At 42.7% G+C, this 26,501-nt stretch overlaps 2 long non-coding RNA genes across 2 annotated transcripts in view; both read left to right on the top strand.

Moving 5' to 3' along the window:
* The window catches only part of LOC109041041 (uncharacterized), a 41,327-nt gene extending 14,852 nt beyond the window's left edge, over nucleotides 1–26,475 (top strand). Inside the window, exons 2-4 of the long non-coding RNA XR_002009919.2 lie at nucleotides 22,403–22,583; nucleotides 22,983–23,167; nucleotides 24,629–26,475. This is a non-coding gene — a long non-coding RNA (uncharacterized lncRNA). The remainder of the gene's footprint in view (nucleotides 1–22,402; nucleotides 22,584–22,982; nucleotides 23,168–24,628) is intronic.
* Nucleotides 1–26,501, top strand: part of LOC140224286 (uncharacterized) — a 151,095-nt gene that overhangs the window by 40,933 nt on the left and 83,661 nt on the right. The gene's annotated exons all lie outside the window — the stretch shown is intronic.

Here is a 26,501-nt window from a genome sequence, read left to right as displayed (position 1 = left end):
CCTTTTTGTCATCCCTTCGCAGGTAGAGCCAGTATTGCCTTTGCGTTTTAAGGTGATTCGATGGACGCCATATTTTGTGTCAGAACGGCATGCGGTATATCGCATTAACTGGTTCCATTTTTTCAGCTACTCGTCATTTTTCTCTAATTTTGAGATCGCAATTCTGTTGTCAGGAGACTAAAGCACTCACTTACCAATTTTAACGAAGAAATTCAACGTAATAAAGGCGTGGTTTTTTTAGAGAGACAATATCGCATTCGAGTTCGATATCAGTATCGAATGCGATGTAAAAAAATCACGCCTTTAGTAGACATTGAATTTGTTTAAAAAATTGGTAAGAGAGTGCTTTAGTCTCCTGACAACAGAATTGCGATCTCAAAATTCGAGAAAAATTATTTTTAGTTGAAAAAAAATAGAGCCAATCGATGCGATACATCGCTCGTCGTTCTGACACAAAATATGGAGTCCATCGAATCACCTCACAATACCTAGAGAATAAAAACGATAATTGACAAAATGTGTGTCTGTCCGTCAGGCGTACCCTTTTTCGGTGTACACCCTAATCTCAAAATGTGACTGTTTGTTCAAACTTAGTATGGAGGAGAACCATATCCTATGGTCCCCTTACGACGCACGTCCATTGGTTTTAGTAATTTTTACTCTTCAGGAATGATCATGGTAGATAGTCAGCAACGCGCACCGTACCAAGCCGAGGTACGTGGTACGTGGTTTGAGATTTTCATCGTCGATTTTTAATTCACTTCAGCTGAGAAACTATATTCTTTTCTTCTAGCTTAAGTACAATTTATTTGCTCGTAAGTTCTAAATCTATGGTGATACTTTGTTAACGCAAATCTATGGTGATACTTCGTTAACGCAAATCTATGGTGATACTTCATTAACGCGCCACTCGCTTGCGGTGTTCCAATCTCCAATTTCTTCGCTTCGTTTTCATTTTCTCAAAGAACGAGCCATTACTTTTTCAAGTAGTAAGTACTCCTCATTATGAGATAGAAAATCAGCGGCGATTCTTGAACGTTAGCAACACTAATTTTCTTCCATTTAATCGTATGTCCATCAATGGATTCTTTGTGAGGCAGTTTGCCTCACCTAAAATCAATATTTTCAATGGATTTAAATGGAGAAAAGAAGACGTCACTAACTTGGAAAATCGCCACTGAAATCAGGGAAATTTTCAAGAAATGTTGCTTTTTTTCTCTATTCGAAGAATTGCGTGAGGTCAGCAACGTCGCAAACCGGGATGAGCGTTTTTGCAGGTTCACCGTAGTAATTCCTGTACTTAGACTCTGTCTTTCCAATTCTCGAAATTTCACAATTCTCACTTCTTATCTTTACCAATGTACCTGTACTTACCGCACACTGTATATCTTCACTCTCATTTTAAGCACACTTCATATCTGTACCTTTATTAATTGTAACCACATTTCATATTAATTGAAGCCTTCCTACATCCACACCTTAGTCTCTGAAACCCTTGTTCCGTAGGTCGTGGCAAACACGAGGCAAATCTTGAGTCGCGGGACATCACGAGTCTTTTCAAACCCCCCCCCCCCCCCCCCCAAACAGCAAACTCGAGTACGCGAGGCAAATCGGCAAGCTTGGTCAGCATTGGTGGATCCCGAAAATTGGCAACACTATCTTTTCTCCTTTTAAACCTACGGAAATGTATCGATTCTTGGAGGGGCCAGGTGCTCCAGCTTCTACGAGAATCGATTGTTTAGCATAGGTTTAAATGGAGGAAATCCGGTGTTGTCAAATTGGTGGATCCGCCTCTGTTGGTCAGCCGTGAGGGGAAGACGCAGGGTAGGGTCGTTTTGAGATCGCCTAGTGGTCGGGCTTTTTCATTTAACTTATTAACATTTTATCTCTGTCCATTGCGTATCTGCATCCAAAATGCGCACTAAATCCTGCGAGTTAATTGGAGCACTAGGAAAAGCGCCTATGTCGTATCTTTTCTCCATTTAAACCTACGGAAATGTGTATCGATTCTTGGAGGGGCCAGGTGCTCCAGCTTCTACAAGAATCGATTGTTTAGCATATGTTTAAATGGAGGAAATCCGGTGTTGCCAAATTGGTGGACCCGCCTCTGTTAGTCAGCCGTGAGGGGAAGACGCAGGGTAAGGTCGTTTTGAGATCGCCTAGTGGTCGGGCTTTTTCATTTAACTTATTAACATTTTATCTCTGTCCATTGCGTATCTGCATCCAAAATGCGCACTAAATCCTGCGAGTTAATTGGAGCACCAAGAAAAGCGCCTATGTCGCTTTCTCAGTGTTACTAATTTTCTATGTATGACAGCTGTCGAAGCACCGGTTTTGCAACTCCGCGTGAATTTTCTTCATCACGCAGTGTACCTTTGAAATTGCACTCCGGGGTCTCCGGTGACACTCGGACCGAATGAATTGAGTTCCGAAGCTTCTTAACCGTCGGTCACAGTAATTAAACTTGAAAATGACCTGGCACCTCGATTTTTTGAGGTATACGGGAGGAGGAGGGCTGAGTGTTCATAACTCGGAATCTGAGAGACAGGCCCGCCACATACCATCTCGGGCCCTGGTACCAATTTTCTGGCCCGGGCCCCTAGCACAAGGGGGGGGGGGGGGGGTCCGGGGGACCTCCCCCGGAAAATTTTTGAAATTTTAAATCTATTCGGACGCATTATGAAGCTCTTATGATGGAGATTTTCCATCAATTTCTGCAGAATAATTACGCCTCTTTGTTTACTTTCAGCACCCTAAACTTTCGAATTGTTGCATTCAAAACATCTATAAATTTTTTTTTTCAATTCTATGGGGAGCCGGCCCCCCCTGGACTCCCCTTTCGTACGTCTGTGGCAAGGGAGTTAAGCCATTGAAGTCGAGGATGCCCAGAAAGGAGCCTCTTAGCATCCGACAACGGAAGAAAATGAAACACAGTTACTAAAGATATCATTCTACATATACTCAAAATCTTGAAAATCTCTAAAAAAGTAAGAAAAATTTTATAGTGACCTAGCGTGTTTTTGAAACTTTATTCACCTTTTGCGGAATTTTTAGGATAATTTTTTCACTTTTCCCTACGAGACAAGGGTTACACTTGAATTCGTAATGGTTTGTCACCTGCGTCACGGGCCCCTCCAGGGCCCGGGCCCCGGTACCAAGGACCCAGTATCCCCCCCCTTGTGGCGGGCCTGCTGAGAGATACAGTATCGGAAATCGACGAGGTGTTATTATCTAAAATTGAAATTCCTCACGGAAGGAGGGGGTTGGATCAGGAACCAGTGGTCAGGGGTGTACCGAACTTGTGCCCCAAGTAATTATAAATGGAGCATAATAAGAACGCTCGCGAACATCACAGTGGTAAAAGTTCGAAATCTACCATTTCAGCTCGCGGCGTCTCCATCTTCCCGCCGAACAGTGGATTGAGTCATCGGGAGAGGTCGAAAATGAATTTTTTCACAACAACTGCATATTTTGATGTTAATTTCGTCGAATTCTCAATTTCAGAAGATGGTTTAAGGAGAAAATATGAGATAACCCATGGAACCACTTCTAAAACCCCTTAAATTAGGTATGAACGGAGTTGAAGGTTTTCACAGATTCTTAACTTCCTCTCCCACTGACTCAATCCAGTCGGCGCTGTAAATCGCTTCTTAACGCCACCCATTGAAAAACCGTCCTTGTGCGAATGGCTTACCGTTTAAAGTAATATTCATGCAGCCGTTCCGCGAGTGGGATTAAGTTACCGCATTTTTCGCGGGGCATTTGCACTGGAAATTACTATTGATGTGTATCAATCCTGTAGTTTGTAATTGGTGTCAACTTTAATTATTCTCCGTTAGCACTTGTTGATCGGTCGCCATTTTTTCCGGGCTGAGACAGTAGGTATCCTCCCGTAAGATGGCCAAGCCCATCAAAGATATCTGCCGTGCTAAGGAAGAACGCCGTATGAACATTCAAGAGTTGTCAAATTTCCTCCGATAAAATGTTCATATTTGAGGAAAATTATGAACATTCTTCATTGAAATTTTCAGAAGTCTTAGATCAAATTACTTAACATGATCTGAAAAATTGGTAGACAAATGTTCAATAATCTACCTGAAAATTGGTGATTTACCTGGGGAAATTAGGCAACGCCTGAATGCTCATACGGCGTTTTTCCCCAGCACGGCAGATATACTCTCCAATCTACTAAACGCATTTTTTTAGACTCTCAATGGACGGGGTGAGGAAGAGGAGTAAGACGGTCCATGGGCCGGGGTGAGGAGGGGGACGTCGAAGTCCAACTTAGGCAATTTCAATTTGTTCGTCCGGGAGAATTCGACGATTTCGCTGGCCTTGAAGCAGCCTCTGTGGACGCTTAGCGGCTAGGGGCTGCTGTAGCCACCTAGTCATTTTACTATTCTTCGTCCCCTCTCGTCTTTTTTAGGTTTCCAAGGTATACAGGGTTATTCAAAAGTCGCGCACCACTGGCCGTAAAGTAGTTCCAATTTTATGATACCGATTTGCGGTTTAAGACGTTTTTCTCACATCGAGGGGGAAGCTTTTTTAGGTACTTTCCAGTTATTGATTCCCTCGTGGGAGGGGAGGGGGGTAACCTAAAAATTTCATATCCCCCCCCCCCTCATGGCCAGTGGTGCGTGACTTTCGAATAACCCTGTATAATAACTGCGCACTTCCGCCCACTAGACGCGCTCTTGCCGGCGCAATGAGACCGAAGGGGGGGGGGGGGGGTTGTCGTCTCGTATCGCCAGTAAAATTCCTTCTCCGATGACTTTCTCATGAGAGGACCGATCTCTCTATGCTTCCCAGAAACTCCTTATCTGAGCAGATTTTTGTGGAGTGGGCCTTGATGGTTGGACCGTGCGCCGCGACCCCCGACACCATAGAGAAAAAAAAGGAGGTGTTTGCATTTCGGGCATCTTGGAGTATTTTGATGACTTGATGACGTAGGTGGGTACGGCTGGGTACAGGGACGTCCCCTTCACACTGTACCCACCTACGTCATCAAGTCATCAAAAAATTCCAAGATGCCCGAAATGCAAACACCTCCTTTTTTTTCTCTATGCCCCGACACTGCCGGCCCAGCCGAAGGGTCATAATATCCCCGCGGCAAGTGAGAAGCCGTAAATCTTAGGCCTGAGTCATCGCGTCGAAACTTCTGGCAGGTGCTCGGTTGCCACGTTGATACTCATTGGAGTCCCATTATACCCAGAGTTAAGACATCTCACTTTTGGTTATCTACGAGGGTTCCGGCTTATGATGTTACGGACTTTTTGTCTCATCCCACTTTTTTGAATGACAATTGGACCGCATTTTGCAATTAGGAACTATAAATTCCAGCCCGGTTTAAAAACAACGTATGTGCCATTAGTTTACCAATGCACATAAGCGTTTTTTCAGATGAGCCAGAATTTATAGTTCCAAATTTGCAAAATGCAGTCCAATTATTCATCGCCTTTGCTGAAAATCCGTAAGATTCACAAGGAAGTTATTAACTCCAATTTTTTTTTTATTTTATTTTTTTTTTTTTTTTTTTATTTTATTTTATTTTTTTTTTTTATTTTTTATTTTTTTTTATTTTTTTTTTACCTTGTGCATTTGCGCGTCGAACGTACTTTTCCAGTAGGGAATAAAGAAAGAGAACAAAGCTCACGTAATAATAGACTCGTCAAAACGCTACAAATCGTGCTCAGATACTTGAATTGTTTCTTATTTCAGAAGACGGCAACGGAACTAAACAACCACCGCAGCGTATAAACAGGTGTTTTCGAATTCCTTTATCGGCAACTTTCAAATCAGTTTTCATCAGGGAACAAGTACAGCTTTAGACTTGGGTTGCATACTTGCATATTAGGGCATGCTAACTAATCATTAAGGCTCATCGAAGAATGCACCTGTTCCCTTTTGAAAACAACTGATTCACTTAAATTAGTTTAAAGTGGTGTCAGAGGAATAAAATTAGCGCCCTCGGTTAGTATCGCATGCGACGAACACGACACGATTCTCGTTCTTACGTCTTGATGCGACTATTCGAGCTCCACGGATGTCCGCCTCCAAGGATAATTATTTTTGTTTCTTATGGTGAAAAATAGATGGGAGTCATGAATAAAGACGCATCGTCTAAGTGTCGCAGCGGTTTTAGCGTTCGTCCCACCCGCCAGAGTTGGTGGCAGGCTGGTCAAGACATCTTCGCAGTTTGACGCGCCTTCAATCCGGCGAAGCTGCAACATGCTTACAGCCGTGGTCAAATAGTTGTATGTCACGCCTGCCGTAAACGAACTCAAATATCGATGGTTCCACGCGAAAAGGAGCTTATTTCCCTTAATTGCAACGTTGCAAACCACAGTTAATGCTTCAATTTGAATCAATATTTTTTTAAAAGTCGGCGCATAGATTCTCTGAAAAATTTACAATAATTTTACGAACGATTTTATTTGAATTCACGGGAAATTTCGTCGCGTTATTATATTTAGTCTGATTTTTCTTTTTCTTTTTTACCGAAAAAAACCACGGCCCCTGATTCTAAATCGTAGCTATTAGGATAGTTGTTTATGTTTCTTATGGTGAAAATTAGATGGGAGTCCTGAATAATGACGCATCGTCTAAGTGTCACAGCGGTTTAGTGTTCGTCCCACCCGCCAGGGTTGGCAGGGCGGAAGCTGCAACCGTGGTCAAATAGTTGTATGTCACGCCTGCCGTAAACGACTAAACGTACCCAAATATCGATGGTTCCACGCGGAAAGGAGCTTATTTCCCTTAATTGCAACGTTGCAAACCACAGTTAATGCTTCAATTTGAATCAATATTTTTTAACCTTTTAAGGAAGTCTGTCTGAAGTTTTTCGTATGAATTCCCCGATTAGGCGTGTTTATAAAAACCAAGAGGTTTTCTCTCCCTACTTTTCCTTTCCTTTTTTGTTGTAGGTATTTACGTAAACGCTCTTCTTCAGACTTCACGAGCATGTTCATTAAAAAATGTTAGCTTGTCTTTTGAACGGACTTAATACCACGCATTAAAGGAGAAATTTAATGCAACCAAATTCCTAACACACGTACCTAGGATTGTCTTGTCTTTTTCTCCAGTTTTAAGAGCAATCATTTACGCAAACTACTCTCTGCCGGAATCACCCTATTGCGCTTCCTCGAGGGTTTGCGCTGTTGAGATTTTACCTCTTTACCCCTTTACCCCATTACGAGTGAAGTCACGTTCTCATCAATAAGCCACACTGAAACTTCAATTTTGTGAGATGACTCCTCAAAATTGAGGGTTCGCATGTACAGAATCTTCAGGAAGTTTTTCACAATCCTTCGTCGAAACAAATTGACGCGAGAGGCAATTGGGCAACTTTAAATATCTTAAGACCGAACCCGGATTAAGCTGTCCGTTCGATGACAGACCATGCTCCTTTTGTGAGCCGGTGATAGAATATTCGCCCCTTTCTAATTACAGCCGGTATATCATTGATTGTTGACACCGTCAAGTGGCATGCTGGCGTTGCCCTGCTTGACGAGTGAGGACGCGGTGTCGGGGGCACTTGTCTCGGGAGCCATACGCACTCTCGCCAGTTGCCAGCTTCATCCATGGAAGTTCCCTTACGACTGATTTTCAGGAGATCATGGTATGTTGTGCACTGAGATGAGGAATTCAATCTCAACGATTGCCGATAAGGAAGAGAAAACAGAAGAGGGTTACGTTCTTAAAGAAGAAATTATATTTAGGAGAGAGGCGGATCAAGCAATTTGGCAACACTGGATTTCCTCCATCTAAACCTATGCTAAATAATCGATTCTTGCCGGAGCACCTGGCCCCTCCAAGATTCGATACATTTCCGCAGGCTTAAGTGGAGATAAGACAACGTTTTCCAATTATCTGGATCCGCCGGTGTAACTTAGATGTGATTGCGAGTAAAATACTGACTGATTTTCCTGTACAGTAATACTATATGCCAAGAAATCCGGCAACGTTTGATGGGCTCATATGGCGTTCTTCCCTTGCAAGGCGGTATAATTAGAATGCACCAAATTATATCGGGCAATCGGCGCATCGGCCCGCGACCAATACTAATCAAATAATTTGCAATCGGGTGAAACATTAGATTTAATTAAAAGACGCGCCGAATTTCCGAGAGTGTGGCTATCTTCAGGATCAAAACAAGGAGCCGAACTTGGGAATTAAAATATGTATATAACTTATTCTTAATTATTGAGTACCTACGGAGATTTTTGAAGAGAATTTCATGTTCCTACTTAAATATTCGGATGAATCAAGAGTGTCTACACAAACTGATCACAGTTTGACGCATGCGTCTTTTTGATCGCATCAGTGGAACTCGTACTTAACAAGTCCGCCTTCAGTTTTGCTGCATAGGTAACCAGAGCCGGATTTACTTACTTGCCGCCATTGGCCGCCTGTATTTTGCCCCCCCCCCCCCCTCATTTATTTTGAAACATCAATGAAAAACTAACAAATGAACGTGCCGGAGGGGAAGGGGTGCATAAGACGCGTTTACTCGTGTTGGACACATTTTTCGCGTAAGCCCTGTCAACACTACTTGCAAAAGTTCACGTAATTCGTAAAGTATTCATGCAGTCTTGTAGGCGCTATGCGTTTCACACCGCTCGCTGCTGACCGCAGCGACCGCACTGTCTTTGACGCCCTGCGTGAAGTATTCATGCAGTCTTGTAGGCGCTAACATGCCGACCGCCGCGCCGAGGGTTTCTCCTTTTCATCTCAAGTTCTCGTCATCATTGCTCCCTGCGCCGCGCCGTTCCAGGCCAAATTCCGTGTTCGGTTTCTCTCTTAGTCTTAACTCGACTAATTGAAGGTGCCGTCTATTGTATCACAGGAAGTCGACAAAATTAAAGATATACTCTCGGGAAATGAGAGATTTTGTCACTTTTCTCGTTGGTGATTTTTTCTCTGAATCCGATTTTCCTTTTAAACCACCACTAAACCACTAAAACCACCACGCTACCACTTAAAAAAATTGCTAAATTGCTAAACTTGGAAATGCATCCCCCCCCCCCCCCAAAAAAAAAAATTAAAAATTTCCAGATGTTTTGAATGCACCAATTCGCAAGTATTTTGTGCTGAAAGTATAAATAAAAACTACTATAAAATGATTATTCCGCAGAAATTGATGGAAAAATTCTTTATGGAAGCTTCAAAATGCGTCAGACTAGTCGGATAAATTCTAAGATTTCTCGGGGGATGCCCCTCGGAACCCCCCTCTGTGCTTGGGGCCCGGACCTCTTAAAACTGGTACCAGGGCCCGAGATGGGATGTGGCGAGCCTGCATGGAGGCTATTTCCATTCAAATCTTCCGTCACATTCATACGGCGCTATGATAAAACTATTTGAACTCTCCGGAATGCGTGAGGTATCACGGCGCATTTGAAGGCGTTTTCAAAACAGCCAAGTTCCGTTATCGGAATAATCGTTTTGCATAGTTCATATTATTTTGTTTCCATTTCTAACCAATTGTCTAAATATAATCCTCGTATAAAAATTACCCATTTGCTATATACAATTCTAGCTGGAGCGCACTTCAGCTATGCATTCACCACTGCAAAAATGTCAAAGGAAATCGACACGCCCAGCGACCCCAGCGTGCATGGAGGCTATTTCCATTTAAATCTTCCGTCACATTTCTAAGGCGCAATGATACAACTATTCGAACTCCCCGGAATGCGTGAGGTATCACGCCGCATTTGAAGGCGTTTTCAAATCAGCCAAGTTCCGTTACGGGGATTATCGTTTTGCATAGTTCATATTCTTTTGTTATATTCCGTGCCACTTGTTTATTTATAATGCTCGTAGAAAAACCACCCATTTGTAAATACAATTCTTGCTGGAGCGCACTTCAGCTATGTGTATTCACCACTGCAAAAATGTCGAAGGAAATCGACACGCCCCAGCGTGCATGAAATCAGGCCCGCCACAAGGGGGGGATACTGGGTCCCTGGCACCGGGGCTCCAAGTAACAAGTTTTTCTTTCCAAGTTACTCTTTCCGTGTTGACAGTTGTACCATTCCCCATACTGTGTGCCCATTCAATGTCTTTTGTAAACTATAGGTATCTCATTATTTTTTAACGAGTAGAAACTCAGACCTGGCAAGCGACCTGGTGCTGCACTGTTAATGAATGCTCTCCCTTACTGGTAAAAAGTCTAAATGCCACTCTTTATTCAATCCTAACGTGGACATTTTTTTGAATTTTCGTTTTTTGTCATGGGTGGTGGTGTCCGCCTCCGACAGTTGAAGCCATGTCAACAATGGAGGCGTCCCGAGTAAAGAGATGGCAAGCCAACTTTAGACACGGTCAAGCCCCCAAATCTGACAATTCAGTCGGATTCCTATGGAATACAGAGTAAACGGCTTCGCGGATTCCAACAGTTTTGGTGTCGAGTTTCGCGACTAGAATGCCATTCTCCCTTCTTAAGCCATTTGACTCTAGTTTTTAAATGAGGGAAATCTTCGCCCAATCTTCGCATAGCTTACCAGGTTTTGAATTTCCACTCCTCACTTCCTCACCTTGGAACACTTGGTCTCATCTGCTCAAGCCTGTGATCCCCGACGCGAACTGAGGTGCATCACGATGATGAGGGGTTAGGTGAGAATCCGATGATCGAAGGAGGGCTAATTTGGTTTTAATTAAGTACTAAAATAATTTTATTTAAAATCTAAATTTAAATCTCTACATTTTTATGTACGGGTGGGGACGGTCCTTAATTGTAAGTAATCAGGATGGTCTGCCTACGATGACCTAGCATATTACATGTATCATGATAGATCAAGGGTGCAGAAAGCTCCAAACCTTAGCTTTCCTTCATTTATAATTCTGAATTTATGACTCCTCTTCCTTAAACGAAGAGAAATGTACAAATATGTGATTCCTCACTCAATATGAAGTGGATTTCCAAACGTGCTAACCGTTATCGGCCCCGCAGTGGCGACGAAGTTGTGAAGATTGCCTCAAAAATTGTGGAGGCGCAATTTTTTTCTTTTTTCCCCCCAGAATTTTTCCGCTTTTCAAATTTTTAACTTGCGTGGAATACTTAATATACCCTAATTATCTTTCGCATTCATTTTAAGACTAACAAGAAACTCATCAAAATGTTGATCAGTGCGTTGTAATGACCTCTTTGCGTAGACTCAGCTACTCTTTGAAAATTGCGGAGTCCTAGAACATTTTGCACCTCTATGAATTGCCTCATCGCTGGACATTAATATCGGAATTAGAACTGGCATTTTCCCCCGAATATTCCTCGTTCCCGCAGAGGTCTCTGAATGCCCACCAACCAGCACCAGGGGTGCTGAAATTGCCCGATCACGCGCCCGCCGGGGCGATGTGGAAAAGCCCCAAGAACGTGGAAGGAGGGAAAATTTCAAGGAGCCAGAAGTCGAAACTCAAAGAAAAAGAGAAGAAAAACTTATTTTTGTTTTAGATGGGTGGGAAATTTTGCGGAAAACTGATAAGAAAAATGTGTAAAGCCGGCTGGCGGGCGCGTGAAAATGTGGAAGCTTTGAAGGTTCTGCACCCCTGACCAGAAAACAACAGGGCCGCGTTCGCGTGGTTTGAAATTTTCTGCACCCTCACCTACTGTAGTTTTTTGCCCTGCATTGTAGCATCTAAATTACCCGTCCACTCCTTTATTCTCTTGTAATGTAAAGCATCAAATTGTTGTTTATTTATTCAGCTCGTGTACCAGTGTATCAGTCAGCATTGTCGTCATTTTAATCCAAACCCTCTACTTCCTTGCATAGTTTAATGGCTTCCGCTATACAGGGGAGTAAGGGTTTGTCTTATTTTGACACTACTTCAACAGTGACAGTGGTGTTACCCCATCGCCCGGTCAGCCGGCGTCAACATCAGGCAGCACCTGGCTCTCAGGAGACAGTGCCCAATCCCGATTTCCTTGTGGCCAAACGCGTTAAAAAACTGCTGACGTTCAGTTTTTTATACCGTTTTGCCACGGGAATCTGTGGATGTCATCATCTGATCAACGATCATAGTCATCATCATCTGCTCAACGATCATCTTCATCATCATCTGATCAACGATCGTCGTCATCAGAAAACGTATTGGTCAACGTATCGTCGTCTGATCAGTATCATCTCAGTGATGTCATACGTTTCAGCAATACGGCGTTTGTTCCTTATTCTTAGGTTTTCTCTCAGAAGTAGAACGGCGGAATCTATAACTAAGTCGCATTAATAGATCATGGGCGGTCGTCCGAGTACATCGAGACATGCAGCGGAGAGGGTTTAAGCTGGGGGGGGGGGGGGGGCGCTAGGTCTTTGAGGGTGGAAGGTGACAGATGTCGGAAACCTCTCACTTCAATGGATAAAGAATCCATGATTATTACTAATAGATATTTCAGCAACGTGTTCTAGGCTTTTTCTACTTATATTTTAAGCCAAAAGGGAGGGAGATCAAGCCAACGTAAATCCAAAGGGTTAAAAGGTTGGTGGCCAATGGGTTTACGTGCGGGGGGGGGGGGGGGTGCCTAAAGCCTGCACAAATGTGACTCATAATTTAACGGCCCTTGTAGGAGGGGACGCTGTTCCATCCTACTTTGGACGATACCTAAAGCACAATCCCCGAAAGTGAGGAATAGATAGCCTCGAAGTGCAAACGTAGAGTGTCGAGGCACACTTCTAAAGCGCAAATGTCCTAATAAAAGAAAATTCAAGAAGAAACCTTTACTCGACTTCAGTCAATTACCTATTTAGGAGTTACTTCCAGGGACTTATGTTAGGCTTCCCTTGGATACTTCGTCGTTGATGGATTTTCCATGAACTGTCTCTGCTGGTGCTCCAATTCGATGACCCTGAAGCAATCAATAACTCGATACAAGTGTTTTATTACCTTCACCTCAAGCTTTACCTCACCACTCTACCGCTCCTCTTAGCTCAACCTCTCTGGGTTCTGAACTTATCATTGGTTGATGTACATCTCTGCTTGGATTCGTGTTTCAAGCTCTTTCACGAAAACAAATTATCGGTGGGATGTGCTTTTACAATTTTGCTGTAACAATCGGTAACCTTCCACCTAATCGGCACAACACGCCGTGCTGGAATTCCGCTAGGAGATACAAGCGAAGCTTTCTCATTGGAACGAGAGCAGTGAACGAGTTTCATTAAAACGTGGATACAACTATTCAAGCTTCATGGGTGTCCGTGTTGCGTGATTTTTATGTAAAAGTTCGCGAGAAACACGATGGTGCTACTGGTTTTTTTCTGAAATCAACTCCCAAGCTCAAAAAAGCTCTCAAAGTTGATGAGGGCGTAATGGATGGGATATCCCACGCCAGCCTGAGAGTCCGCCTCTACATCAAGGCAAACTCCTTATGTAAAGATAGGGAGCAAATACAGGGCTGCCACTTTATTTGGGGACTCCAAAACTGAAAATACGGCAACCCTGCTCTAATGTATTTGCTCCCTATCTTTGCATGGAGAGTTTGCCAGATGTTGGGGGTTGCCGAAGGTGAAGGTGCGAAGAACCAAAAAACGAACAACGAAAATGAGAGATGGACACGAATATATACATGACAGAAACGGAACAGCACTGAAAGTGGTGGCGACCATAAGACAAGAGGATGGATGCGAGAGTGTCGCTGGGGGCTGGTGCACCCCTGGACCTGTCTTGATGCAAATGTAGAGGCGGACTCTCAAAATAGCGTGGGACGTCCCCTCCATTACAGCCTCAACTTGAAGAGCGTTTTATGAGCTTGGGAGTTGATTTCAGAGAAAATCAGTGGGACCATCGTGTTTCTCGCGAACTTCTACCTAAGAATCTATAGTCAAATCGCGAATTCCTCACACATGCAACATCTCCATTCTTCGCTCCCAATCCAAGCATCTCTCAGGCATGAATTCTGAACAGTCGATTAACCATGCTCAGCACATCGCGATATCGCGTGCAAGAGTGAAGCACCAATGAATCTCACATCCCACGCTAGTGTCAGGGATTTTTTCGGTAAAATCGATTAATCGACCAGATTCGATTCGCCTCGAGAATCCGATTAAATCGATTTAAATCGTGAAAAAAAAATCGGAATTTACGAAAGCTCTTAGACTGGCTTTCTAAATTGTACTTAAATGTGTTGGTCAAAAGATGGCCGCCTCACGTGCCGACGAATTATTACGCGGTGGCGAGCGACCGGGAAAACAGGGAAGAAAAGTCAGGGAATGCAACTAATCCGGAAAAATTGAGGAAAAGTTGAAGGATTTTGTTATTGGTCACTTGGTCAGGGGATTTTTTGTGGATCCGGGCTCCACGTAAAAAATCGGGTCAGCTGTTTGCGCTCAAGGCGGATAAAGAATGGTGGTCGCATTTCGTACCCTCTGGACGTCACACGGTATCGGGTACATCGGGTACATGGGCCGGCCGAGGCCGGGGGAGTCGGCTCAACCTCGAATTGCATGGCAAAAGCCGTACCCTCCTGACGTCACAGTGCTTCAAGATGGCAGCCAAAATCGAAATGCGACCACCATTCTTTATCCGCCTTGGTTTGCGCTCTTGTGCCCACGTGCCAAACTGGTGGCATTTAATCAAGTGCCCTTACTTAATCGTATGAAAGTAAAGGAATGATTGCCCACCCTGTTAGCACACCCATGCAACAAAAATCGGAATTCATAATAAGCCGATGTTGCACAATTCGTCGAACTCAACAAAATCAATGCGATTTTCTCGGTTAACAAATCCCTAATAATACCGCGTCTGCGTGCATAAATTCCCATCTAAGAGATGTCCTTTGCCGTACGAAGAACTGGACGCTCTCTAATTTCGGATTCTGGCAGTACTGCCCGTTGCTGCATCGCGCCGCGAGTGATGTGGGGTGAGTGCCTGGAGAGTGAAACGCCTTCAACTTGGAGCGTATGCAACGCGGACGTCCGTGGAGCCCGAATAGTTGCATCCAGGCGTAACAACGAAATCCATGTGTGCTCGTCGCATGTGATGCTAACTCTCTCTTGCCCTCACTCCAATCCAGCGATGCGTATTGTGCCGATGGAGTAAATGAATGATTATTATAGCGGCATAACAAATTGGTCGAGAACCTCCGATTGTTGGATTGGACCACCGGATGAAGTACCAATTCTGATGCATGTTTCTGAATCAAAATTTTACGGAGAACACGATTCTCCCATTGAAAATGACTGAAATCAACTCATAACTAAGACATCAACGTTTATATTTTACATTGGTTACGGGGATCCTGAATTGCCCGGTCAAAAGAAACTTAACGCTGTTCGTGAGCCAAATCGCGCCTTACAACGGTTTTGGCAGGCTTCTCAATCGAGCAATAATGCTCCTTTCCCTCTCTTAATTGTTCGAAGTGTAAACAATTTGCTGTAGCTAAGACGCAGCGTCTCCAAATTGAGGTTGCCATATTTTCGGATCACTGAGACTGCCACGGTAACTCTTTGTGTGTGTTACTTGACTCACGTAGACCATCACGTTTTCATAAGGGAGAGGTTTGAATTTGTTAGGTAGGAGTCAATTTCAGTAATTTTCATTCCGCGAATCGTATTCTACGTGAAATTTTGGTGCAGGTACAAGTATCGGAATACTTCACTTCGTACCTTGTTCTGTGGTCCATGACTACAATTTTGTCCTCCTGAGATGGAGGGTTTACGGTAGTCTCCCATAATTGACCCAACAGAGACGATTGCGACAGTGCCGTTTTTAACGGAACCTCCAGGAAAAAAGTTTCGAGCGCACATCTTCTTATACCTATTTTCGGGAAGAGATAAAAAAAGTTCAGTGTGAAATCTCACTTCCTACGGTCAGTTCAGAACCTGGTGAGGAGGTAGGACCCTAGCTTGTAGAAAAAATAGCTTGCGTCAGTGCGTCACTGATAACTTCTAAAGGTACGGCAATTAAGACGCGGAATGCCGCCGCGGAATCGTACGCGGAATCGTACGCGGCGGACGACCCGAGCGAGCAAGGCGTTGAGTAAGTTTCCGCTCCGCCGTGCCCGGCAATTAAGCAGCGGAATCGCCTCCAAAATTCCGTCGTGTCCGTCGGCAGTCTCGTCATAAATCAGTATCCGATGATAACTCGCGAGTGTGTGTTTTGCCTTGCTACAAAGTACAATGAACACTCACCACGTTTCAAAATCTCCAATATTTTTTACGAGAATACCAACCAATATATCCGTTTGTAAAATTTCTAAAAGTATTATTGAATGAGCAAAAAAATGTTTACAAAAAGTCCAAGATAAGCCTCCCATCAACTGTTTCAAATTAACGAATGAAACGTGAGCAGAGAGTTGCAACATTGCAAGCAAAGACACGCATTTTTTTACTTTCAGGCATGATGTTCAAAACAAATTGGTCGATTAGGTTTCTCTATAGATATAGCAACGTCTAAATAAATTGTTCAGGTGCCAAAAAGCTCTAGAATAGTTATTTCGTTTTGTTTTTACAGATTTATCTCCTGGAAAAAAGGTGTCATGTTTCTTTTACCTACTTATGTCGTATTATTTGCACCTGACACAAGGTAGGAATGCCATTCGTTGATATCGTGCTACAAACATATTTTTATTTCATGAATCCAATAATTCACGATGGCCCGCAATTTTCCATTGGTGTTGCCACCTCGATCCACATTTCAGCAGGTAGACATGAAAAATCATCAAAAACCTCGACGGACGAGGCGGAATCTCCGAGGGATTCCGCTCGGATCTGTTCTCGACAGATCGCCGCGCCGTGACGCCGCGGACTCCGCGGTGTCGCTCCGCTCCTTAGTTGCCGCTCCCATTGAAACGCGTGTAACAGATTTCCCTTGCGTCCGCCGCGTAAGATTCCGCGGCGGCATTCCGCGTCTTAATTGCCGTACCTTAAATCATTGAACTGGAGCACCTGCAAACAGATTTTGTCAAAAATGAATAAACTGCGAAGTATTTAATGCAGGGTTGCTGGCGGCCCGAAAAATCAGGGAAGTTAGGGGAAGTCCGGGAATTAGTGGGCCAGGGAATTTCTGAAACGCTTACCAGTCACTGAAACCTATCTCTGATCTTCCAACTGTTGACATTTTCTTGTCATTTAAGTTTGCCATTTTTTAGCAAGCTACTTTTAAGTTGAAAGACCAGTAATACTATATCATGTTCCTTTTAACTCAATGTTGGTTTGCTTCCGTAGTAGATTCATCCCTCTACTTTAAGGGTAATGGTAGGGGGAGGGGGCCCTGATGCGATATGCGAGGGATGGGAGCGGGGGCTGAAGCACGGCATGTTCACTATCCAATCAAAATCTCTGAGTCACGAGAGTAGGTTTTCCATTGGGTCTCTTTACACGGAGAAAAAAACTTCGTGCGTGGGACCCGAGGTTGAGGTCATATGGATCTCTGAAGTTTTCGGATCACGTACCTATCTAAAAATTTGAGGTCCAGCTGTCGAAGTTCGGGTCAGACATCTGAAGTATTTCGATGTATACCGAAGGGTTCGGGTCACACTTAAGTACTCCGGTACATACCGAAGTGCCTCGATGTCTGACCCGACCTTTGGCAGCTCGACCTCAAGTTTTCGGATGCGTGATCAGAAAACTTCTGAGATCCTTATGACCTCAATTTCGGGCCCCATGCACGAAGTTTTTTCCCCGTGTACGTCGTTCGTCTAACCTATGACGTTGTAGTTAATATATATGTATGTATTTTTTGTGGCTAAACTCCGAAGGAATTTCGCCTTTTTCTGGAAGAAGTGTCGGAAACACTAATTTCTTACCTCAATATCTCCCCAAGAAATACAGCTTTGAAGTATGCATTTTGGAGCCTCCTAGTTCTGCCCCTGACAAAGGAGCCTCTGGTTTAAGAGAGACTGAAGCGATTCTTGACCGCTCGCTGTTTGACTTGAGCAGTGCTTGTATTTGGGACCTCGTTTTTGGTGGCTGTTACAGCTTTCGCCTTTGACTCCTCGACTTCACGCGAAATCCTTCAAGACTGCGAAACCGCCACAGCCCTCTCAAAGATCTCTGTGCTAATTGTTCGTTCGGCATAGAGATCTACGAGACGGATATGGAAGTTTTGGCTCTACTACCACCAAACTTTTATGAAGTACTCCTCGCCGGTAGATGGCGAACTTTCAATTGGATGGAATGACCAACCAGTGATTTCAGCCCCTCATCTTTAGGATCCGAAGATTTGATCAATTTTTCTCATTTTTTCTATGTACATGGAGAAACTAGAAGCACTTGCGGTCTCGATTTCCCCTTGTGAAAATTTGCTTCCTTTTTCGTGAAGATCCTGACTAACTGGGTTACCATCCCGGAACGACGAATGACTCTGGAAAGAAACTTTCACGTGACCAGGAGGTGCAGCAGTGGCGATTCTTGAAAGTTGGCAACACTGTTTTTCCACCATTTAATCATGTGTCGAACAATCGATTCTCGGCGAGGCAGCTTGCCCACCTACAATCGATATTTTTAACGGATTCAGATGGAGAGGAAAAACAGTGTTGCTAACTAACTTGGATAAGAGTGTGTCAGAGTCAACTCTTCTTCCTCCCTCCCTCCCTCCCCCCCCCACATTATGAACCTTAGATATAAGGGTTTCCCACCATTCAGGATGAGTAGGGGTTTATCTTCTCAGAAAAGGCGAGTGGAAGTTCTTCTGGTTTCACCATACAAATAGATACTTGCCTTAAAATTATTGCAAGAAGTTTGTAATTAATTTTCTACCGATGTGGGGATTAGCTGCTTGCTAGGAACCGCACACCACACGTGTACAACGTGCGTGTTTCCCTCTTCAATGTTCGTCCGTGTATTTTCAAGTCTTTTGATAATTGAATCAGTGAGAATGAAAATACACCAACTCGGTAACTCGAAAATGCTCAACTTCCATTAAAACCAGTTGATTTACAACGCATCTGTTCAAACTTGGACCTTTAAAGTGTTCATAAGTACTAGTCTTTCGGCAGCAAAAATATTTTTCCTAAAGTAACTTCTTCACCTACTGTGCATAGTTTTATATGTGTCTTGATTCTTTTCATTTTTCCGAGTTTGTGTGTTTTCGTTCTCAATGATTCATTTGTATTCTTTGTACTTTTTTGTACTCCTTATTGTACTTTTTTGTACTCTTTTGTACTTTTTTGTCCTCCTTTGTACTTTTTTGTCCTCCTTTGTACTTTTTTGTCCTCTTCGTACTGTTTTGTATTCTTTGTACTTTTTGTATTCATTGTACTTTTTTGTATTCTCAGTTCTTTTTTGTATTCTTTTACTTTTTTGTTCGAGCGTGGGTACCCACTTTTTTACATTCTTTGCACTGTTTTTGGTGTACCTATCTTGATATTTTCTGCACTTCGATGCTTAAAAATATGTCAAGTCGCAACCATACCAACCCCTTTCCTCATCACTCAGAGTCCCAAAACAGAGGCCAACTTGTTGTCGACACCGAGTTCACGCTGATATCTCGTTAGGACTACGACAGGGAAGCAGAAAGTTTTTCGGCTGGCGCAGTTTCGAGCAACCAAGATTTGAGATGTTGCATGTGTGAGGAATTTGCGATTTGACTGTTGATTTTTATGTAAGAGTTCGCGAGAAACACCATGGTGCTACTAGTTTTTTTCTGAAATCAACTCCCAAGCTCAACAAAAGCCCTCAAGTTGTGAGGCCATAATGGAGGGGATATCCACCCTACCCCGAGAGTCCACCTCTACATCAAAACAAACTCTCCATGCAAAGATAGGGAGCGAACACATTAGCAGGGTTGCCGTGTTTTCACTTTGCTGTTTTCGAGTCCCCAAATAAAGTGGCAGCCCTGTCAATGTAATTGCTCCCTATCTTTGCATGGAGAGTTTGTCATGCTGTAGACATGGACTCTCAGGGTAGGGTGGGAGATATCCCCTCTATTTTGGTCTCAACTTGAGAGCTTTTTTTGAGCTTGGGAGTTGATTTCAGAGAAAATCAGTGGCACCATCGTGTTTCTCACGAACTTTGACCTAAGAATGAACAGTCCAATCGCAAATTCCTCACACATGCAACATCTCCATTCAGCCTGCCCACAATATGACATCGCGTGTTCACAGTGATTCGACGTACTTCCACCAATCAGAACTATGTGCAGGTGGAAAGATAGGGTTTGTCAAAGCCGTGGCGTCCTATGCTGCCACGTGCTAAGGACAGAAGGAAAAACGCCGCATGAACATTCGAGAGTCGACAAATTTCTCCGGATAAAACATGTGTATTTTTGAGGGAAGTTCTGCATATATTTCCGTGAAATTTTCAGATATGTTGGATTGAATTGCGAACGTAAGTATCTGAAAAGGTTTGAGAAAAAATATTCGCAATTGGTCTTGTAAATTTGGTTTTGTGTAAAGGAAGTCTGGCAACGTCTGAAGGCTCATACGGCGTTTTTCCTTAGCATGGGTAGTGTGTGCTAGTAGAGCGGCTGCCCCAGGTGCTGAAGAGAGGGAGGGGCGGGGGGCGCCCTAAAGTCTATAAGGAAAAAGAGCGGGAGCAAACGATGAAGAGGTAAAAAACGCTCTTTAAATTCAAGATTTACTCCGACCCCCTCCCCTCCTGCCCTCAGGGGGAGGGGGCGACCACATCTTTGCCCCAGGTGCTGAAAGTTTACGTCTCTGCCCTGGGTGTGCTCGCTAGAGGACCGTAAGAATGAGAGGGAATTATAGAGCGGTAGTGACGTCAACGGCGACGACAGAGTCGAAGGGCGACGATCCGAGGCATTAACTCATGAGCCCTGTCCGCAACGCTCTATACACATGCCCACGGCTCATGAATCCCGCATGCAATTTGACACACACTTCCGTTTGGCAGAATGTAAAATCCTGCTTTTTCAATTCAGCAAACTGATCTATTCTAAGTAAGTGGCAACTGTGTGCGGGATTCATGAGCCGTAGGAATGTGTCTAGAGCGTTGCGGACAGGGCTCATGAGTTAATGTAATGCCTCGGATCGTCTCCCTTTGGCTCGGTCGTTGCCACTGACGTCATCAGCGCTTTATAATCTCATTCATTCCTACGGCGGCCCTCGCGTAACGAGCACACCCCATCTTTCCCACCTTTACATATAGTTCCGCTCGGTAGAAAATACGTCCAATTCTCAACAAAAATTACAAATATTTTTTCATAAATTGGACGTGGTCCCACCAATTTTGTACTAACTCGACGCTTTCACGGGAAATGTTTTAAAAAATTTACTGTCTGCCCAGTACCTAATTTTTTTCACGAATTCAACACTAGCGGTAATTTCCCAAGTGATTCGACTCTTCCCGCGTAATCTTTCTTAAATTTCAACGCTATCGCACTAGTGTTACAGTAATCAGTGCGTTCTGACCAATTTTCACTACTAATCAAAATCATCGTCATATGTTTTCGTAGAAATCAGTGAGTCGAGCGTTCTATCTTTCGATGATAAAGAAAACCATTCTCTCCTCAATTTTGTGGATTTGCAATTTTATCAGCCGCTAAGTCGGGATAGGTGTATCGCATGTATCGCTCCCATCGCTCCATCCAACTTTTCCACTTCGTATCAGTCTCCGAGTCAGTCGAGAACAGATTCTCCTTCTTTTTGTGGGTATGCAAACTTACCTACTTGGAAGTCGAAATAGTTGTATCACGTGCTGCGCCCCATCCAACTTTTCTACTCCCGCGTCAAAGTCGCCGAGTCAGTGAAGAAGAGACCAAGTTCTTTGTATTGGTCATGGATCTGGTAGAGAGTTTTGATGCCTAATACCTAATGGGACTGGATATTGTGAAAACTGATCTCATGTTCCAGAAGACGATGTCCAAAACTTGGTATCTTTTTTCAACCATTATTAAAGGTTGCAGTCCACGATTGCGTCAGGGTGCCGGCGGTCTGGAAAACCGAGACAGTCAGGGAATTGGCGGCCACCGGGAAAATTCAGGGAGTTATGTTTGCTCTTTCTGATCATTCTTAAGGCTATCCCCCAATCAGCTAGGTACTGACCACCTTTTTCTTTAATTTGACATTTTGTGCAAGGATATACCATTCAAATTATTTTTGTTAAGAAGAAAAGAAAAAAAAAAGAAATTTGAAAGAAAGGGTAGGGAAAGTCAGTTTTGGAGTCTGAAAGTTAGGAAAGTCAGTTTTGGAGTCTGAAAGTTAGGAAAGTCAGCTAATCCGAAGACGAAAAAATTACGGCAAGCCTGATTTTTTAGCAACTTTTTGACTTGCACAAGGTGAGGTCGGGTAACTGGGCGAAGGGGTAACTGGACTATATTACTCGGTATTTTTACTACACTGACATAAATTCTATTCCAATGAAAAGATGCAAGTGAGGATTCCGGGAGTTCGCAGCAAGGTCGTAAATTAAAATGCATCGTCCTAGAGTAGATGAATAATTGAAGAAAAGAAGTTTCCTACAGTATCTGCTACAAAGATCTTGGTTTATTCTACTTTCTCAGGTGTTTGCTCACGTTTCAGAATGGCGATGATGGTGTCAGTGTCAGCTACTGTCGGCTACAGGATGAGAATAAGGTATTCACTATGGGAGATCCCCCAGATAACAAACTATCGGATCAAATGCACAATCGAGCAATCATTTTACCATTGTGTGTCGACCTGGTTGGAGCCTTCAACAATTGTTAAAGCCTTCTGTCATAGAGTAAGTATTAGTTTTTCCTTATCAGAAATTTCTCTGAATATGAATATTTATATCGATGGTGCAAGTCGGCAATCACATAACTCGGTTTGCGACGTCGCAGACTTCCTGCCATACTTTATTTTTTACACCGAAAACTACTCAACGGATTTTCTTCAAAACTGCTGTGATTATTCCTCTCTGTGCAAAGAAAATTCTGCACCAACACCAAGGAATTATGTCAATTTGTTCTCCTTTAAAAAAATAACATAGAGGCGGAGATTTTCAGACACCGCAAACGAGTTATGTGATTGCCAACTTACACCGTCGATATAAGGTTCGCAAGGTCACAACATAATTTGAAGAACTGAATGTAGCATTATCTGTGCGGCAATGATGGCAACGCTTTTTCTATTTTCTCAGGTGTTTCTTCACGTTTCAAAATGGCAATGATGGTGTTGGTGTCAGCTACAAGATGAGGCATTTACTACTAGAGATTCTTTAGATAGGAAACTACAGGATCATATGCAGGACCGAGCTATCATTTTACAGTTGAATATCGACCTGGTATCCAGCTCCCAACAATTGTTGAAGGTTCCAGTCTTTGAGTAAGTTTGAGTTTTCACCTCTCGTGAGAAATCTCCCGGAGTCCGGACAAAATAAAATTTAGTTTATGGCCTTACATTATTTGAACTGGAGAAAACTTTTTTTTTTGCAGCTTAAGTAATGTTTCCGAACCTTGCAAGATTGCCAAAGGTGGGTGTAGCTAGTGTAGCTCTGGGCTAAGTGCTCATGCTCATACTTAAGAAAAGTTTGATGAAAGTCTTGTCCAAACCTGTTAAAATTTTTGTTTATAAAGGCATCAATAGATAAAAGAAACAAGCAGTCGGAAATAACAGCCAAGTCTTAATCATTCTGTGGGTGGAATAATGGGCATTAAAACAGACTTTCTTCATGATAGGTTTGAACATAGTCAGTTAAAGTCATTAGCAATGGACAAGAGTCAATGCATTGAGCCAGATTCTCGTGAAAAATTTGTCTTGACCTCTGGGATAGGGCAGACCGTGGCTAATCGCGGCCTCTATGAAAATTTCCTTAATCCTAATTTTTCTATTCGGTGATTTTTTGCCGAGCAGCATGGAATTGAAGTATCTTGTAAGACAATTGGCTGCACTTGCCACTTACAAATTTTGCCACGAATCCAGAATCCGTGTTGAAGGTAGATAGTAATTATCTGTCCGTAAAATGGACTGATACAGTGGTGATGTCTTTCAATTCATCACCTTAAAAGTGCGCTGCCTAACAAATGCGTGAACGCGATTGCCTTGAGAGCAGTCCATGTTGTCTGGGTGGATCTGTCAATTGCCGAGTCTCCAAGTCTGCCAGTTCTGCCCAACTCCGCTGAGTTTGTGCCTTTAGGTAGCTGTCAATCACCTTGGACCTTATTTCCATCCTTTGATACTCGGTTTTTGTCTCTGAAGTTCTTGGATTGCTTCAAATGGTATCATTAAGAAGTTACAAAAAATCCGCCAAGGTTGAACAAAGCATAAACTTACGAAGGGCCAAAGCCTCATTCATTATTTAAATCTAGAGTATTATTATTAGTGTTTGCGTGTCACAATTTCTGTCCTCAAGTTCTGTCAGGGTCGGATCGTCTTTCTTTCCCCCTTTGCCTTGAGATGCCATTTCTTTCCCCTCTTGAGATGAGTGACTCGGGAAAAATAGACCAATATGTTGTAGTATACATTTTTCAAGCTTCTCTTGAAGTTCTAATCGCAATAAAACTTACAGCTTGTTGAAAGTTGTTCAGAACTTATTGTTCGAATGCATTTTCTCATTGGAGCGTATTTCAAATTGCTTTTTCTAACACTTATTTTCTTTCGCTGACTCTCACGAAAAGGGCTTAAGTTCTTAGGCATCAATATCTATTTAAAATGCATGTTTTTAAATCTGAAAGTAGATGAGGAAGGTATATTCGAAGAATGAATTTGACTAACAGTGTCTTTCCATGCCAGTTCTACAACTTTTCACTCTTTTAATAGTGTCTTGTATTTTTTTGCCCCTCTCAGGAACCGAAGTCCCTCCTAATTGAAGAAGATAGTTCACAAGTTGCTGTGCTCCAAGCAGTGATTGGAAGCTCCATGCCTCATGCCTCGAGAAGATAGTTCACAAGTCGTTGTGCCCCAAGCAGTGATTGGGAGCTCCATGCCTCATGCCTCGAGCCAGCTATTGCAAATCTACTGTTCAGAATTTTTCTGTCACTGCACTAAGCAATATTGTTCAATTTACTCAGCCACTTCATGTGTATACCTTTACGATTCTTTAATGCAATGGGCCAACTTGTCGGCATGAAGTATCAAGTCTCATTTTTACCAACAGGTCAGCAGCTCTCTAGGTGAGGGTCATACCTTCTCGAAAATTTAAACGTGTATTATTCTTAAAGTTGTAATTAAAAAAAAAAGGTAGAAAACCTATCAGCTTTTCTCTAAAATTCAAAATTTCTTTTTGCTCCAGGTACTCTAACATTAACTTTGCTGCTGTACAGCTTCAAATTAGCGAGTTAATAGAGGTTTCTTACCAAGTAATGAGAAGCACGACAACAAGAGGCTTACTTCACGAGCTTATATTACGGCAATAAAATATTAGTCAAAAGTTTTAATTGATCTAGATTATGGGGGTTTTTCGAAATGAATGTGAAAAAGACTTTGAATTATTTTTCTACCATGCAAAAGCGTTCCCTTAAATATGGTTATCAAGATGTTTGCCTTTTTATTTTGAAAATCGAAGGGACAAGACTCTTTTTAACATTTATAACTAATTTTTTTTACGTACAAGTTGCTTTCCAATATTGCTTAAAACATCTTCTACCTATTTTCCTCAACTCTTTGATCCCCAGTTAATCTTCTAAATATTTGATATTACCTGTCCACTGTGAATGTTCCTATAGTAATTTTTCTCAACTTGTAGACGCATTAGTACTTCTGTGTTCATTCGGCTACCTACCACATTAGTTTTTAAGTTCTCATATCATTTACAGTCTGCATGAAGGTTACATGCATGTTCGACTTATGTACATTTGGCACTGCCCTCTGGAATTATTAAGATTAAATGTTTACCATATTCACAGACTTCTCATTGTTATTTCATTCAGTCTATTATATGAATTTAAAGTTGAACTTATTTTTATCGGGCTGCATTATGTTGATGAAATTACCTTTCTCCCGATCACTTTTTATCCAGTTTTCAGACGATAGCTATTTCGATGTTAATCATAATCATCAGGTCACCTCGACTTCGATTTGGTAAAGTGATTGGGAGAAAGGTAATTTCATCAAATATTATATGAATGTCTAAGAGGTGGATGGCTTTACTCTCAATTATTTTGTATTATAATACTTAACAGTGAATACCTAAGAAGAAAAGTTATCTTGTGCATCTCGCTCAGGTGATGTCTCAGTAGTTTTCAAAGTTATCGGACGGATCTTCAAGGATTTTTGTCCATTTTCAGATCCATGGTATTCTTTTTCTTAAATCCGGTCCAGGAAAAACACTAAGTCAACCTGTCACTTAGTTCAGGAGGCGTAATCTAACTGCACCCATAAATATAAATGACCATTTTCAGATCTGTTCGGTTAGTTGTGCTAGTGACAGCAGAACTGGAGTTGCAACAAACAAGGGATATTCAAACACCTTGGTTTGACTACTCATAATAATGGTGGTCACAAACATGGTGTTCGACATCTCTCACAGTGGTAGTGTGCACACCATTGGTTTCCATCCATTAGTAACCTGCACAGCAGCCAGATTGTTGAAATTTTTGTTCGTCGGGGCGACATTGATTACATAAGTTAAAAGGCGGAGCGTGATCGGTCGGCTATATCTTATCGCCGCTTTGTCAGGTGGAATGGACGACATACTGTCTGAAACCTTAAAGGTGCCGAT

Source organism: Bemisia tabaci, chromosome 1, assembly GCF_918797505.1.
Source record: "Bemisia tabaci chromosome 1, PGI_BMITA_v3".
In the NCBI taxonomy this organism is placed as follows: Eukaryota; Metazoa; Arthropoda; class Insecta; order Hemiptera; family Aleyrodidae; genus Bemisia; species Bemisia tabaci.
This window is presented reverse-complemented; position numbering and strand designations above follow the sequence as displayed.